At 41.6% G+C, this 14,269-nt stretch overlaps 1 long non-coding RNA gene across 1 annotated transcript; it reads left to right on the top strand.

Annotated features, from left to right (window-relative positions):
• The first annotated feature begins 6,064 nt into the window (after window positions 1–6,064).
• On the top strand, window positions 6,065–13,840 carry LOC133137597 (uncharacterized). Its single transcript, XR_009709616.1, has 3 exons — window positions 6,065–6,157; window positions 13,434–13,536; window positions 13,783–13,840. It is a non-coding gene; the product is annotated as an uncharacterized LOC133137597 (long non-coding RNA).
• The last annotated feature ends 429 nt before the right edge of the window (window positions 13,841–14,269 follow it).

The raw sequence follows: 14,269 nt of genomic DNA, 5'->3' as shown, positions 1-14,269 counted from the left end.
CAGTAATCAATGAACCCCCGAGTCGGATTTCCTCCTTCTATAACCGGGGTCTAAATGTAGCTCCTGTGACCGGGGGTCTATGTGTTCCACTCTAATTCAATGTAAGCCCGGCTTACAGTCACCTTGTGTTTCGGAAAAAATTCCATTACGAGCTATAGTCGGGTGGATAGCAAGGCAGCTAATACTTAGCTAACATCGGTAACATTGCTGTGAATGGTGTATATTAGCATGACCGATGTGGTTTAAAATGATCTTCATTCAGTTTGTCGTTAAGCAGCTCTGTTGGGCGTAGGACATATCCTCCTGGTTCTTCTTCCGTCATCACCTCTTCAGAGTCTGCAAAGCCACGGCTCACAAAACGTACTGTAAACTTGATCTTTACCGCAAAGTAATGCTCTTAATCAGCTTCCTCATACACCCCAGAACGCAATGAATCAGCAGTTTCTAAGATAGTCAAACCGCCCTGTTTGACACCAACAATCATTCCACGGTCACTTAGATCAAACTTCTTCCCCATTCTGACATTTGGTCAGGACAGCAGCTGAACCTCTTGACCATGTATGCATGCTTTTATGCCTTTAGTTGCTGCCATATGATTGGCTGATGAAATATTTGCATTAACAAGCTGGCGTACAGGTGTGTCTAATTAAGTCCTCAGTTAGTGTACACAGACGATTTAAATAAACAGTGTTGTAGCAAAGGGTTGAGGTACCAAATTGGGTGAAGAATTTGACAAAATCAGCAACAATTAAATTATGAATTACCAAATAAGTAAACACTGCTACATTTGATCAGATGGCTGGTCATTATTTGATTACAGTATGGTTATTCATAATTTGTTTTCTTTAACTTCCTTAAAAAAAAAAGTTTAACATTTTTAAGCTGAAAGCATGTCCAAAACATTCATTCATTACAAGGAGTAAAACAAACAGAAAACACCTCTGTTTTTACTTTTTATACAGTAACTGTTTAATCTATAATTATGCTGTTTTGCCCTCATTACCTAGAAATCTGTCAGCATCCACTTCTGCGATGACTCCAGGGCCTTTCTCACTAATGTGTCCTTTCCACTTACACAAAGGAGTCCACAGTCATGAGTAATATTATTATTTTGAAGTCAAAGCAAGTAATAAAACTCAGTAAGAAGCATTCCTTATCACAGGGTTTCCTGTACATTTTTTTCTGAGGGGAGTTTCCACAACAGAGAGAGGAAAAAAGAACAAAGTTGCCCTTATATTAAATTCAGAAAAATCTAGTTCAGCTAGGGGGTGGAGAGGTTTGTGAGCCGAGTCCTTCTGTTACAAAATGTTTTAAAGTTTGAAAAAAGTGTACAGAATATTTGATAAGCACAGCGCAGTTCTTTTGGCAGCATGCCCACCCAGTTAATTTTCATATGGAGTTTAAACTCCAAATATTTCTGTCTATTTCTCTCAATTTAAATGAAAAATGTTTGCTTTCGTTTAGCCTGACAAGTATACACTTATGCTGCCAAAGCTTATTCAGAAATAATAAAAGTGGAACAAGAATGAAGAAAAACATAGAAAATAGTTAGGAAACAGATGATGATGCTGTTTACTTGTATTATTATTGATATTATTATTATTTTTATTATTATTACATTACATTACATTATTGGCATACGCTCTTATCCAGAGCGACGTACAGTTGATTAGACTAAGCAGGAGACAATCCTCAGCTGTGCGGATCTTATTGTAGCTACACCGGGATTAGAACCACCGACCTTGCATGTCCCAGTCATTTACCTTAACCACTACGCTACAGGCCGCTGCGTTACTGTTATTATTATTTGTATTATTACTGTTATTGGTGTTATCTTTATTATTGTTTATATAATTGTGATTATTATCATTGTTGTTATTCTTATTCGTATTGTTGTTATTGTTGTTACTATTTTTGTTCCGGTTAATATAATTATGATGATGATTATTATTGCTGTGTGGAGGGATAGTGTGTGCTGGAGCTGTGCTGTATCAGGCAGAGGCTAGGCCGGCTGACCCTCTCTCTGTTTGCTCTGGGTCAGCCGGGCTCTACAGCCTCTGTTTGTTTACCAGCGCCAGCTGTCTGCAGTCCCCGACCGAATCCCGCTCCCCCAACCCGCCCCAAGTCACGCCCTCCCTCCCTCCCTCCCTCCCCTTCCGCACCTAATGGGTGGAGGCAGGGTGGGGTCGGCTCCCCAGAGGTTTATGAATGCGAAACCTACAGATATTCACACCTTCACTCCCACACCGTCACCGCCCGTCCGACCTCACCCTGGTCCTGCAGCCGAAACCTTTCCTTTTGCCCCAGCCTGCTCTGCGCTGCCGACAAAGGAACCAGAGTCAGAACGAGAGTGGTAAACACTAAAAAGCCTCATATTGATGCCACTGAGATACCATGTCTCGGTCGCCCAAAGGTGGCAAAGGTTCCTGAGCAGGAAGCTGTAGGTTCCTGTGGACTGAGGAACTCAGACTAATACTCCCGGCCTATTTGAACACAACTTAATTGTACCTCAAATATTTGCCAACAAAAAAAAACAAAACTGCCTTGGAACAGCAGGAAATAAATAAAACCAATCGTGATAATGCTATCGCAAATTTTTTCAATGTACAGTGACAAAGCCCTTCACATTTCTAGTTGACCTAAGTTTACGCTCCTTTCAACAGTGAACGTAATACGGAAACAAAAGCAGCTACACCTAGAGATAGGCAACATTTCAGAACAGTGCCTCTGTTGAGATTAGCACAATAAAGGGGAGAGAGAAGGGTTTGCTTTTTCATCAAGACATGAATTGAGGTGTATTCTGAAAATGTGGGATTTTGGACATCAATGGAAATTAGCTGGTGAACGTGCCTTTGGGTTTGGAGAGGTTGACATTTAGCTGATGTCAAAAATGAGTTGATGTCATAAATATGTTGTTTATAGGGAAATTTGATAGGATTTTGATAGTGTACATTCCGAGTACTTTCATTTTGATCTATGAAGAGATGCCCTGAATATCACTTTTGCTGTGTTAGGATGTGAAAGCTTTGAAGCTCAATATCTCCAAACTGCTCAGAACGCAGACAGAACCGTATAACGGTCACGAGATGTGGTTGGATTGCCAGAAGAGAGGAATAGGCCAGTCTCATTCAGAGATTGGTAATCCAGTGGAGGGATTTGAATTGAAGAGGGATTTGAATTGAATGCAAGAAGGTACCAGAAGCCACTGGTTCCGTTCTGGAGTCTCAGAACCTTGGTGCTTTCTGGCGAACCAGCCCCCGTCCATACCAGTTTAAGCAGAACCAAACTTTCATCACCCTCCATCATCAACGGAGGCAGGCGGAATATGACACGCCCACTGACGATGTCATGGTTCGCATGGAAAAACCAACTATTTTTTGGTTCCAGCTGAGAACCAACTTTTCAGGTTCTGAACCAATGTGTTTTCGGTCTGAACGCGCCGGCCAGTACAAAATTAGGTTCGGGAAAGGCCTATAAGTGGTAAAAAGTTTCATGGTTTGAAGGAGTCTTGGTTGGTCCAGGCAAGCAGCAGTGTTCCAATTGCGGTGGCCTGATGGTACATACCCTGTTTTGCAATCGTCCAGACGAGAAATTATGAGAGGAACTGAGTGGTGTCTCGGGTGAGAAAGTGGCAGATTACATTATTAATGGAGAACCTGCAAGGGCACGTGGTTGCCAGAGCGTGTCCACAGAAGCTCAGCCGGTCACTGAAGGGGTCTGACTGCAAATTGTTTCGTTGAAACATTTATTTGTACGGTGTTAATGACTGGTCACTGGCCTAATTTCAGATGAACTACAAAGCGCAATTTCAGAAAAGGTGTGAAGTTGCGTGCTGTTGATGCTCCCAGAATGAATTTACTGTTTATCACCTTGCCTTGAGTCCTGTTTCCTTTCATGTCATACATGGTTTCAGAGAGATGCCATGTATTTTCTTGCAACGTTCTGATGGAGTTCATTTCGTCCAGTTTCAATTTCAGTGTCAGTCAGTTTCCCAGTCTTAAAAATTCAAAACAACTTTGCACTGGCTTTTAGACTGTTGCAGACACAGTTATGGTTAAATTCAATGGAGTGTTGTTCAGACAATTGTTGTCTGAAGCTCACAGTAGTGTGTTTAAGCTCTTTTGAGTACACAGACAAGAATTAGTAGGTAACAACAAAACCTTTCCCAAAAGACATCTCGGTCTCAAGAATGAAATAACGAGAGCTGAGTTTGTGTTTCATGATGAAGCAGCTACGCAAGCAGTCCCATACCAAGCCCAGATCTACACTTCAGTTGATGGGACTGATCTATTTGTGTTCCAGTTTCTTTTTTTAAAAAGGATTTTTACATTTGACGTAAAACTGTGACCATGAAGGGTTTCTGTGAGCCTTGACAACCCGAGACAGTTTTTCACGAGCTTCACGCACAAACCTGGCACGTGTGTCTGAAGTTACTGCCTAAGCCGCAGCAATAGCTCCGTTGTCAGCCTGTGGGCACACTGCACACTTACATTCTGTGATCAGCCAATCAAAACTGCATTAGGAAGCTTGATGAAGCTCTAGCTATGGAAAACTGACCAAAACTAAAATAACACAGTAACAATAAATTAATAATAAAACGCTTTCAGTCACACCTGTGTTAAAAAAAGTGTGTGAATGTTTTCCTAGATTTAGTGGACCATATAAGTTTCATAGCAGGATCATGTTAATCTCGTAGGGAAGTGATAATAATAGAATGTTCGCATTCAGCTGATTTTATCTGTTATGTTATATGTGATTAGTGTTTCTATATGTTCCAGATTAACATATTTTTCACCTCCTGTTTTCTTCAGGGCTTCAGAGGGTTCAGAAAAAGGAAAAATGCATGCGTGGGGAGCCTCTCCTGTCTTTGTTTTTATGTGTGCTGTGTGTGTCCTGAAGCCACACAGACGGAGGGGTCAGGAACCAGAGAGCAGGCTGACTGTGGCCTGCAGCAACTGTCTGGAGAGAGAGAGAGAGAGAGAGGGGGGGGTAGAGAGAGAGGGAGAGGGGAGAGAGAGAGGGGGAGAGAGAGACGAGAGAGTGTGGTAGAGAGAGAGAAGAGAGAGAGGGGGTAGAGAGAAAGGGAGCGAGAGGAGAGAGAGAGAGCTAATGGTGTTTACATGTGCAGAAATACCCTGATTATCGGGAGTAATCAGTTTATGCCAGTATTTAGATTATTGCGTACACATGGATATAAGTAATGCAATTTCTCCAATAGCCGCGTTTACACAATTATATACCAGCATGCACTCAACTCATTGGCATCAGGGTAAGATGTCCAGATGCACCAAATTGGATATTAATTACTTAATTAGCCCCAGCATTTACAACATCTGACATAACAATGTTTCATGAATGACAGCCAAAGACTGATCTTGCGTCCCTATAATTATTTCTCTGTGATCTAAACAAAGAGTGAACTGGTGTTGGTGTTCACAGACTATTAGCTCAATTCGACAGGTTAAATGATTGCATATTCACTGGTCCTCCAGGACTGCAATTGTCCACCCATGTCCTGTGTTTGCTAGTTTCCTTCAGTTAATTTAATTTCATTTTCACTTTGATATTTCTATTTTTTTTGTGTGCAGTTCAAGATTCCTTGGACTTGGTTGATTACAGGGCTATGTGGATCAGCTGTTGATCAGTGTCTCGCTGTTAATTAGTCACTGAGAGCAGATTTGGGGAACATCCTCTTGTCCACTCAGCTGTTGGGAATGAACGAGGAAGGAATTGTCTTACACTAATTTGTGTAAAGCGGCTTGTCTTTACCTGGTGTTTGAGAGTTTCTTAGCTCTAGGTGCCAGACCAATCTGAGTTAATAGTGTCTTATGCTTGTTTCAGGGTGTTCTATTTAAAAATATACCTACCTTTGCGTGGTCACCTGGGCTAAAGTGGTTAGCAGTGCTAGCCTTGGCTATTCATTGCCAGCGTATGCAGCTTGCCAAAATTACTACCTATTCCTGCAGGCTTAATTTGTTCATTTCTTTGAGGGTAGTCTGAGTGTGCTTGTTCGTTAGAGTTAATGATTCATTTTTTGAAATGTCTTTTGTGAATTCCCCTGGTAGCAAACGACACGACAAGCAGTTGGGCTGAAGTCGAAGGGGAATTTTAATGAGATAAATCAACCATAAGGTCCTGCATGACTATTCTGCTTACTGTAAGTAATAAGGTGACAACTGTATGAGTGTGCAATGGAAAAAATAAAACACAACTGCTGCTTCAAAACCCATAGTGCTTCACCAGCTATTGTTGCAAAGCAAAAGTTATGCATACATAAAATTAAAATGAATTTATCAGTTAAAATATGAGGATATGATATAAGTTATGTTTGAAGCATGTAAACTGGAGTTATTTCAGTAAATACTGTACCTGGCACTGTAAATGGATACTGAGCGAATGTGTGGAAGCAACGGAAGCAAAATTCTACTGTTATTTTGAATAAACAAATTCACACAATTTCCAAAAGGAAAGGGGATTTCACAAATATTTGTATTGTCATACATGCATTTATAATCATGCATTACTGTACATTTTGCATTTTCAAACCCTTTTTGTTCAACAGAAGACCTGAATCCTTGTGTATTTTCCACAGGTTTTTGTGTGGTGTAAACATGGTTAAGCGCCTCATCCAAAGGTCAGGCTAAGGCAGCCTACCTGAGAATGTACATGGTTTGGGCGGCAAGCCCAAAACCAGAGTGCAGGCCTGTCACAGAAAGGCTATTCCTCTCAGTATGGGCTGTGCACCAAGCAGGAATGATACCTTTTCTAAGACATTTTAAAAAGAACAGAGGACAGATCTTAGGGCAAAGGCTTTCGACGGTTGCAGACCGTTCCCCCAGTAGACTCCGTGTAGAGAAAAAAAAATGAAGAAAAGAGTATTGTGAAGAGAAATGTAAAGGAATACGGAGGAGGAACAGGGCCTGAGGGTACTGCACGTGTAGGTATGCAGGCAAGACAAAACATCAGCAAGACCCCTATGGTATTGTGAGGGAAATTGAGGCGAAAACTCCGGATTTCTGTAGAGATGCAAATGCTTTTGTGGGGGATGGAGATGGAGGAGTCCCTTAACGGTAAATGTGCGTACACTGCAAAAACCGAGAAACGGGTCCATCTGAGCGTGTATATATGAAGTCTCTTAAGCCTCATTGCCAAAAGACCAAAAAACAGACAGACATTAAGAGATTTGTTTTGCAGTGCATTGAAGAAATTTTGTTTTGTCCAGTTATTTTATGGTTACAGTAGGATCTTGTTGATTTGCTTATGACTATGCAAGTTTGGTCATTTTCATAAATATTAAAATGGCAATCGTTAAACCAGGCTACACCTTTTAGAACATTTTAATAGGTTATTGTATTTATATTTTACTTCATGCTATGGTAGTGTGACTCACACAGTGGGGAGAGTCCTCCTATTGTTACTGACATGTTTTTCAGTGTTATAACATTGCCACAACATGGCAGTAACATTGTGAGAACATTGTGTGTTCGGTGGGCAGTGAGTGGGGGCACAGGCTGATTTGCGTCTACCGTACTTACATTTTCACTTGTGTACACTTTCATATGAAAAGTTTTAGATACGTGATGGTGAAACGTTTAAAGCATTGTGCAAAAAGCTTCACACAAACATTGAACACGCACTCCAAAAAAGTCGGAAAAGGTGAACCTGGTTTATAGCAATTAGCAGAATTACAAAAGTTTTCTTGAGGGTATTAACGAAGAGCTGTTAGGGGGTAGCACTCGGGAGCTGGGAGCATGCGAGCATCGTTCAGTCCTTCATATAAAGAAAGATTTAACACCACATTAAAATCATTTTCCTTCTCCGTTGCACTCAGCTTTTTTTTTTTTTCTCCTTATGTCGATGGAGCAAAGCTTCATCTGCAAACTGCTTTTCGTGGATACACAAGAGAGGGCTCCAATATGAATGCTGCATCTGCCAAAATGTCTGGCCTTTTTATGGGACATTCACTAATCATGATACAAGCGCCGTTAAAATGACAGCCCACATGGAGATCTGATAACCCAGTCGGTTCTCTGCACAGAAGAATGGGTCCATTGGAGTGGGCCCTAATTGCATATTAGTCCTTGTGCAGAAAGACCGTCACATAAGTCACACCTTATTGGCAGGATCTCAGTTTTCAAATGAACGGACTTCAAATTTTAAATTGGCTTATTTTATGAAGCTGGCAGGGTGTCTGCCGTTCTTGACACTCCCGACGGTTCAGATGTAACTGCCTTTCTTTCAACCGAGGTAGCACATTTATTGGTATCTGAGTTATTGATGCAGCGTTTGCATTTTTACTCATTTCGCACCTCTGCTCACGACCATCTTCTGGTTTCAATATCTGACTGAAAATAACATCCACTCCGTTCAGTAGTATCACTTTGACTAAGGATTAACCAATCGGAAATGGTGGTTTTGGGTTTTTTTTATATACATTTTTTTTTTTTTTGTTTAACATCTTGTGCATTGAAATCGATTTGAATTCAAACAAGATGAGGCTGGACCAATGACAGCCCGGTGATGAAGGGGATCATGGGAAGGGAAAGGAGAGAAGGGGGCCCACCGATCATTGCCTTATAAAGCTTTCAGTCGGCCCCTGAGACATGGATGTGAATGTTTTCTCTTCCTTTATGAGAATAAAGCTTTGCCTACCAGACGATGTACACCACAGGAGCTGGAGACATGCAAAAGGCAAAAATTAAACACATCCATCATGTCTCTTGTTGCGCTTGCAGCTTGTATGTATGTATGTATGTATCTTCGATACATACATACAACATAGATACAGTGTACAGTTCATACTAGCGCATTTAACCCACCAACATTAACCCTAACCACCCCCAATAAATAACACATTCACAGATCTTCAAGCAGGATTCAGGCACAGCTTAATAAAAAGGAAATTCAAAAAACACCTTTTTCTTATATATTGTATATAAATAAATGATCTATGAATAGATATTGCTTGCAACTTTTATTGATTGAAACAATTACTTTTGGGCATATCTGTCCTTCGTTGGAAATCTTAGAACCTTAGAAATAGCCGGTCTCTAACCAATACACTACATTCTCATAATGTTATAATGCTGAGCCAACATATTGTTATAGAGAGATTTAAAATGCGTCAGGGGTTGCATTTTCTGGCCATCCATGTGAATGTATGTTCTGTGGTCCCTGGTTATTTGTGTGCAGTTCATTTCCTGAAAAGCTGAGGTACTCGCACCTTCACTCTGTAAATGGATAACCTGCCATAGCCGATATAGAGATGTCCGTGTCAGATTTGTTTCCTGCAGAGTTAGCATCTTTGTCAGTAAACAAACAGCGATCTTCTTTTTTTTTTTAACACTGACAGGTCCATGATTGCTGGATTTTATTGCATGACACTGTAAAAAAAGAGGGAGCAGTATGTTAGCACTGAGACTGCAGAACAAGGCCCGCCAAACAGTGAAAGGATGATTCTTTTTTGTTTTCAAACAACCGCATATCAAAAAAATGCCATCCTCGCCAGGTCCGATAACGGATGGATGGGATGTATCAATCTGCTCAGATACTGCTGTGAGTGAAATAATCTGAGTGGGCCTCAAACTCCACCTGCTTATTGCAGTTTGCAGTGCGTATTCACTCAGTCTCTCAGTGTGTATTCACTCAGTCTCTCAGTCTCTCAGTCTCTCAGTGTGTATTCACTCAGTCTCTCAGTGCGTATTCACTCAGTCTTTCAGTCTCTCAGTCTCTCAGTCTCTCAGTCTCTCAGCGTGTATTCACTCAGTCTCTCAGTGCATATTCACTCAGTCTCTCAGTGTGTACTCACTCACTCAGTCTCTCAGTGTGTATTCACTCAGTCTCAGTGCGTATTCACTCACTCAGTCTCTCAGTGCGTATTCACTCAGTCTCAGTGCGTATTCACTCAGTCTCTCAGTGTGTATTCACTCACTCAGTCTCTCAGTGCGTATTCACTCAGTCTCTCAGTGCGTATTCACTCAGTCTCAGTGCGTATTCACTCAGTCTCTCAGTGCGTATTCACTCAGTCTCAGTGCGTATTCACTCAGTCTCTCAGTGTGTATTCACTCACTCAGTCTCTCAGTGTGTATTCACTCAGTCTCTCAGTGTGTACTCACTCAGTCTCTCAGTGTGTATTCACTCAGTCTCTCAGTGCGTATTCACTCAGTCTCTCAGTGTGTACTCACTCAGTCTCTCAGTGTGTATTCACTCAGTCTCTCAGTGCATATTCACTCAGTCTCTCAGTGCATATTCACTCAGTCTCTCAGTGCATATTCTCTCAGTCTCTCAGCGTGTATTCACTCAGTCTCTCAGTGCGTATTCACTCAGTCTCAGTGCGTATTCACTCACTCAGTCTCTCAGTGCGTATTCACTCAGTCTCTCAGTGCGTATTCACTCAGCCTCTCAGTCTATCAGCGTGTATTCACTCAGTCTCTCAGTGCATATTCACTCAGTCTCTCAGTGCGTATTCACTCAGTCTCTCAGTGCGTATTCACTCAGTCTCTCAGTGTGTATTCACTCAGTCTCTCAGTGTGTATTCACTCAGTCTCTCAGTGCGTATTCACTCAGTCTCTCCTTTGCTTGGAACAGTAGAGAACTACACATCTTGAAGCACTATGTCACTGGAGTCTGACATGGTTGGCATTTTATATAGTCTCGCTAGCCCCTTTTAATGGTTGGCATTTTATATAGTGACTTTATCCAAGGCGCTGTACAGTTGATGCTTCTCATTCACCCATTCATACACACACTCACACAACAACGGCGATTGGCTGCCATGCAAGGCACCAACGAGCTTGTCAGGAGCATTTTAGGGGTCAGCTCAAGGACACTTGAGTCTGACTGTGTCACCTGACGTCTCTGCTGCAGCCAGTATTTTTTGCATTTTCCTGTAAAACATTTCTTAGTAATAATCTTTCCATTGCTACTGCACTTTCCATCTCAGTGGACTAAGTTACTCACTGTATACTACATACCTACACTAAGATTCTGTTTTCAAAATGACTACTACTGCTACGACTATTACTTAAAAATGACTAAAGTGAAAAAAATTGAAACTGCTGACCTGAATACATAAAACAGACTTATTTACATATTTCCGCTGTAACAGCGACATATGCAAATGCTGTTAAGGTGGCGACATTGGCTCAGGCAGTAAGAGCAGTCGTCTGGCAGTCGGAGGGTTGCCGGTTCGATCCCGGCCAGGGTGCGTTGAAGTGTCCCTGAGCAAGACACCTAACCCCTAAACGCTCCCGACGAGCTGGTCGGTGCCTTGCATGGCCGCCTATTGCCGTTGGTGTGTGAGTGTGAATGAGAAGCATCGATGGTACATTAACCATTAAAAGAGATTCAATATTTTTAGTGTTCTTGGCACTTATTTCGGGTGCTTAGTAACTCAGATGCTTTTAATTGGTTACTTACTGGACTCATTGTTTCTTGTCTTTGACCAGCATTTTTGCGTTTCGTAAAAGAAAAAGGTTTAATTTAACTTGAATCTGGTCTCAGAATGGGTTATGTGCCTCAAAGTCAAACGAAGTCAGGTTTGAGGATGTGACACCCATGCAAGCTCCGCATTTCTTGATCCTTTTCCGGTCCTCTTCACCAGATGAATCAGAAGAAGCTTTCAGGGATTCCCAACGTTGGTTACTCGTCTGGTCCCCTAAGTGCTCACCCGTTCTGATAGTTTTCTATTCTCCTCTTCATTAATAATCCTGGTGTACTCGGCTGTGCTGTGGTGTGCAGTTGCATGGCTTTTTCCTGTTATAAGACACAACAGTTTGTTCCCTATAACCGAGGACACGTTGATAGATGGCCCAAATGTAGCCAGCTCTTGCCTTGATTGTTGTTCTCCCTCTTCCATTTCTCACCACACAATGCCAAACGACCATATTTCCTGCCCGGCGAACATGCGTAGGTGCACGCAAATAGCATATCCTCTACAAGCATTGTACATCTTTATCAGCTAATCTTCAATTAAAGGGGGAGACAGACTATCATTTATTTAATCTCATTATCGACTGCGTCAGGCCATGGCCCAGGGAACAGGAGCACAGCCAGACAGCTTTCCCTGCCTGGCACTCTGCCGCCTGCTTCCCGTTAGAGGAATTCCCTGTGTGTGTATGTGTGTGTGTGTGTGTGTGTGTGTGTATGTGTGTGTGTGTGTGTGTGTGTGTGTATGCGTGCGTGTGTAGGTGTGTGCATGTGTGTAGGTGTGGTGTGTGTGTGTGCATGTGTGTGTGCGCGTGTGTGTAGGTGTGTGTGTGTGCGCGTGTGTGTGCGCGTGTGTGAGCATGTGTACGTGTGTGTGCGCGCACGTGTGTGTGTGTGTGCGTGTGTGTGTGTGTAGGTGTGTGTGTGTGTGTGCTTATGTGAGTGTGTGCTCCTAATGAGATTTAAGAAAATGCTGCTCCCTCCTTCTATCTCTCACCCCCTCCTTCTCTCTCACTCTCTCTCTCTGTCTCTTACTCTCTCTCTCTCTCTCTCTCTCTCTCTCTCTCTCTCTGTCTCTGTCTCTTACTCTCTCTCAAATTCAAATTCAAATTCAAATTGCTTTATTCGCATGACAAAATTTGCATTTGTATTGCCAAAGCATGGCAAGGAACATGTTAAAACAGGTGAAAATAACACACGAATATGATTACATATAAAAACAGGATAATAACACAATTAACGATTAACACAATAATAATTCTATATATATATATACACACACATACATGCACATGCATACACACGTATATACACATACATACACATATACATATAATTAGATACAAATTGTTCTAACATACTAATAACAAGCTAATCAAATAATAACAGTTTATATAACAGGTCAATTCTATGTCAATATGTGTCTGTGTGTGTGTGTGTTTGTGAATTGTAGAATTTTATGTTTGTTTTGTCACTCACTGTCTCTGAGTATGTGACATTCAGACACATATTTTACTGCAATATGTGCAGTTGGTCCCTCCCCCAAGACTACCGGCAGTCGGTTGCTCTCTTCCAGATGGAGAAAGTTGGGGATATGTTTTTAAAATTCATAAAAATATTTTTCTCTAATGTTATTGTATTTTTCACATTTTAGAAGGAAGTGCACCTCCGTTTCAACCTCACCTGTCATACAGCGAGTCTCTCTCTCTGTCTCTTACTCTCTCTCGCTCCCTTTATCTCTTACTCTCTCTTGTCTCTTGTCCATTTCTTTCTCTCCCTCTCTCTCTTTCAGGAAGCCAATATCTAAACATTCTGCAAGTTATCCAGACAAAATCAGGAATGGGATCACAGTGACAATTTCACTGACTTAGCACTTGTTGCGCTTACAAGCTATTATTTATTTATGAAGTAAATAATTATTTATTTATTAATTTATTCATTTTATTTTAAAATTATTTTAGTTCAATTATTTTCTATCTTGCAAAGTGTTTTTTTTTTTTTTACAGACTAATCTGCAGCCGAGACCCTTATGCCTTTAAAGGCTCACATTCTGCAGAACAGGACTGGGCAGCTAGAGCAAGGTGCTACTGAGGGCCCAAACACTTTGAGGTGAGCTCTGTCTCTACGCCTCTGTGATTGGACGAGAGAGAGAAGATCAGGGTACACAGTGTCGAGTAAAACTGGACTTGCAACCAAATTCTGTGGCATGCGTACCTGCTTACCTTTCCTTGGTAAATATGTCCAACTGGTTTTTTGTGTGCACTGGTTATGGTGATTGAGTCGTCATGGGAAGGGATTTATTCTGAGAAGATGATGTCAGTCCTGATTTTGCTCTGCCCAATCCCTGTACCACAGCCCTAGACGATGGACCCTGTTCTCTGGCAGAGTGGGCTGGCCTGGACTGTAGACTCCTAGAGGAAGTAAGCGGAATGTTGCCCTGTGATTGGATTTGTTGTTATGGATTTCCTGTTTCTGGAATAGGATAACAGCCCTGGTCAACACTCTTAGCCCTGGAGTCAAAAATAAATTCAATCTTCATTAGAGAAACTATGTAGGGAGGCAATGAGTTAACAAATTAAATCTGTGCCACTGTAGCTGAATCAGGGGAATACATATTGGAAGCTCCTGGGTCTAGAGTGTAGGATAGCCATTCCCCCTCAAGATGGCTGGCTAAAGTTCACAAGTTCATGGGATTCTCCCATTCAACTCTATTAGCTCTGGTATTGCAACATTTCTAGAAACTGAAAGGTTCCATTGTATCTTTGTGTGGTCAGCCCTTTGAGAAGCAGGTTGTTCCTTCCAGGTTTGATAAGATTTAGTACATGGGTTTATTTTAAATTTG

Source organism: Conger conger, chromosome 9, assembly GCF_963514075.1.
Source record: "Conger conger chromosome 9, fConCon1.1, whole genome shotgun sequence".
NCBI classification, from domain to species: domain Eukaryota; kingdom Metazoa; phylum Chordata; class Actinopteri; order Anguilliformes; family Congridae; genus Conger; species Conger conger.
This window is presented reverse-complemented; position numbering and strand designations above follow the sequence as displayed.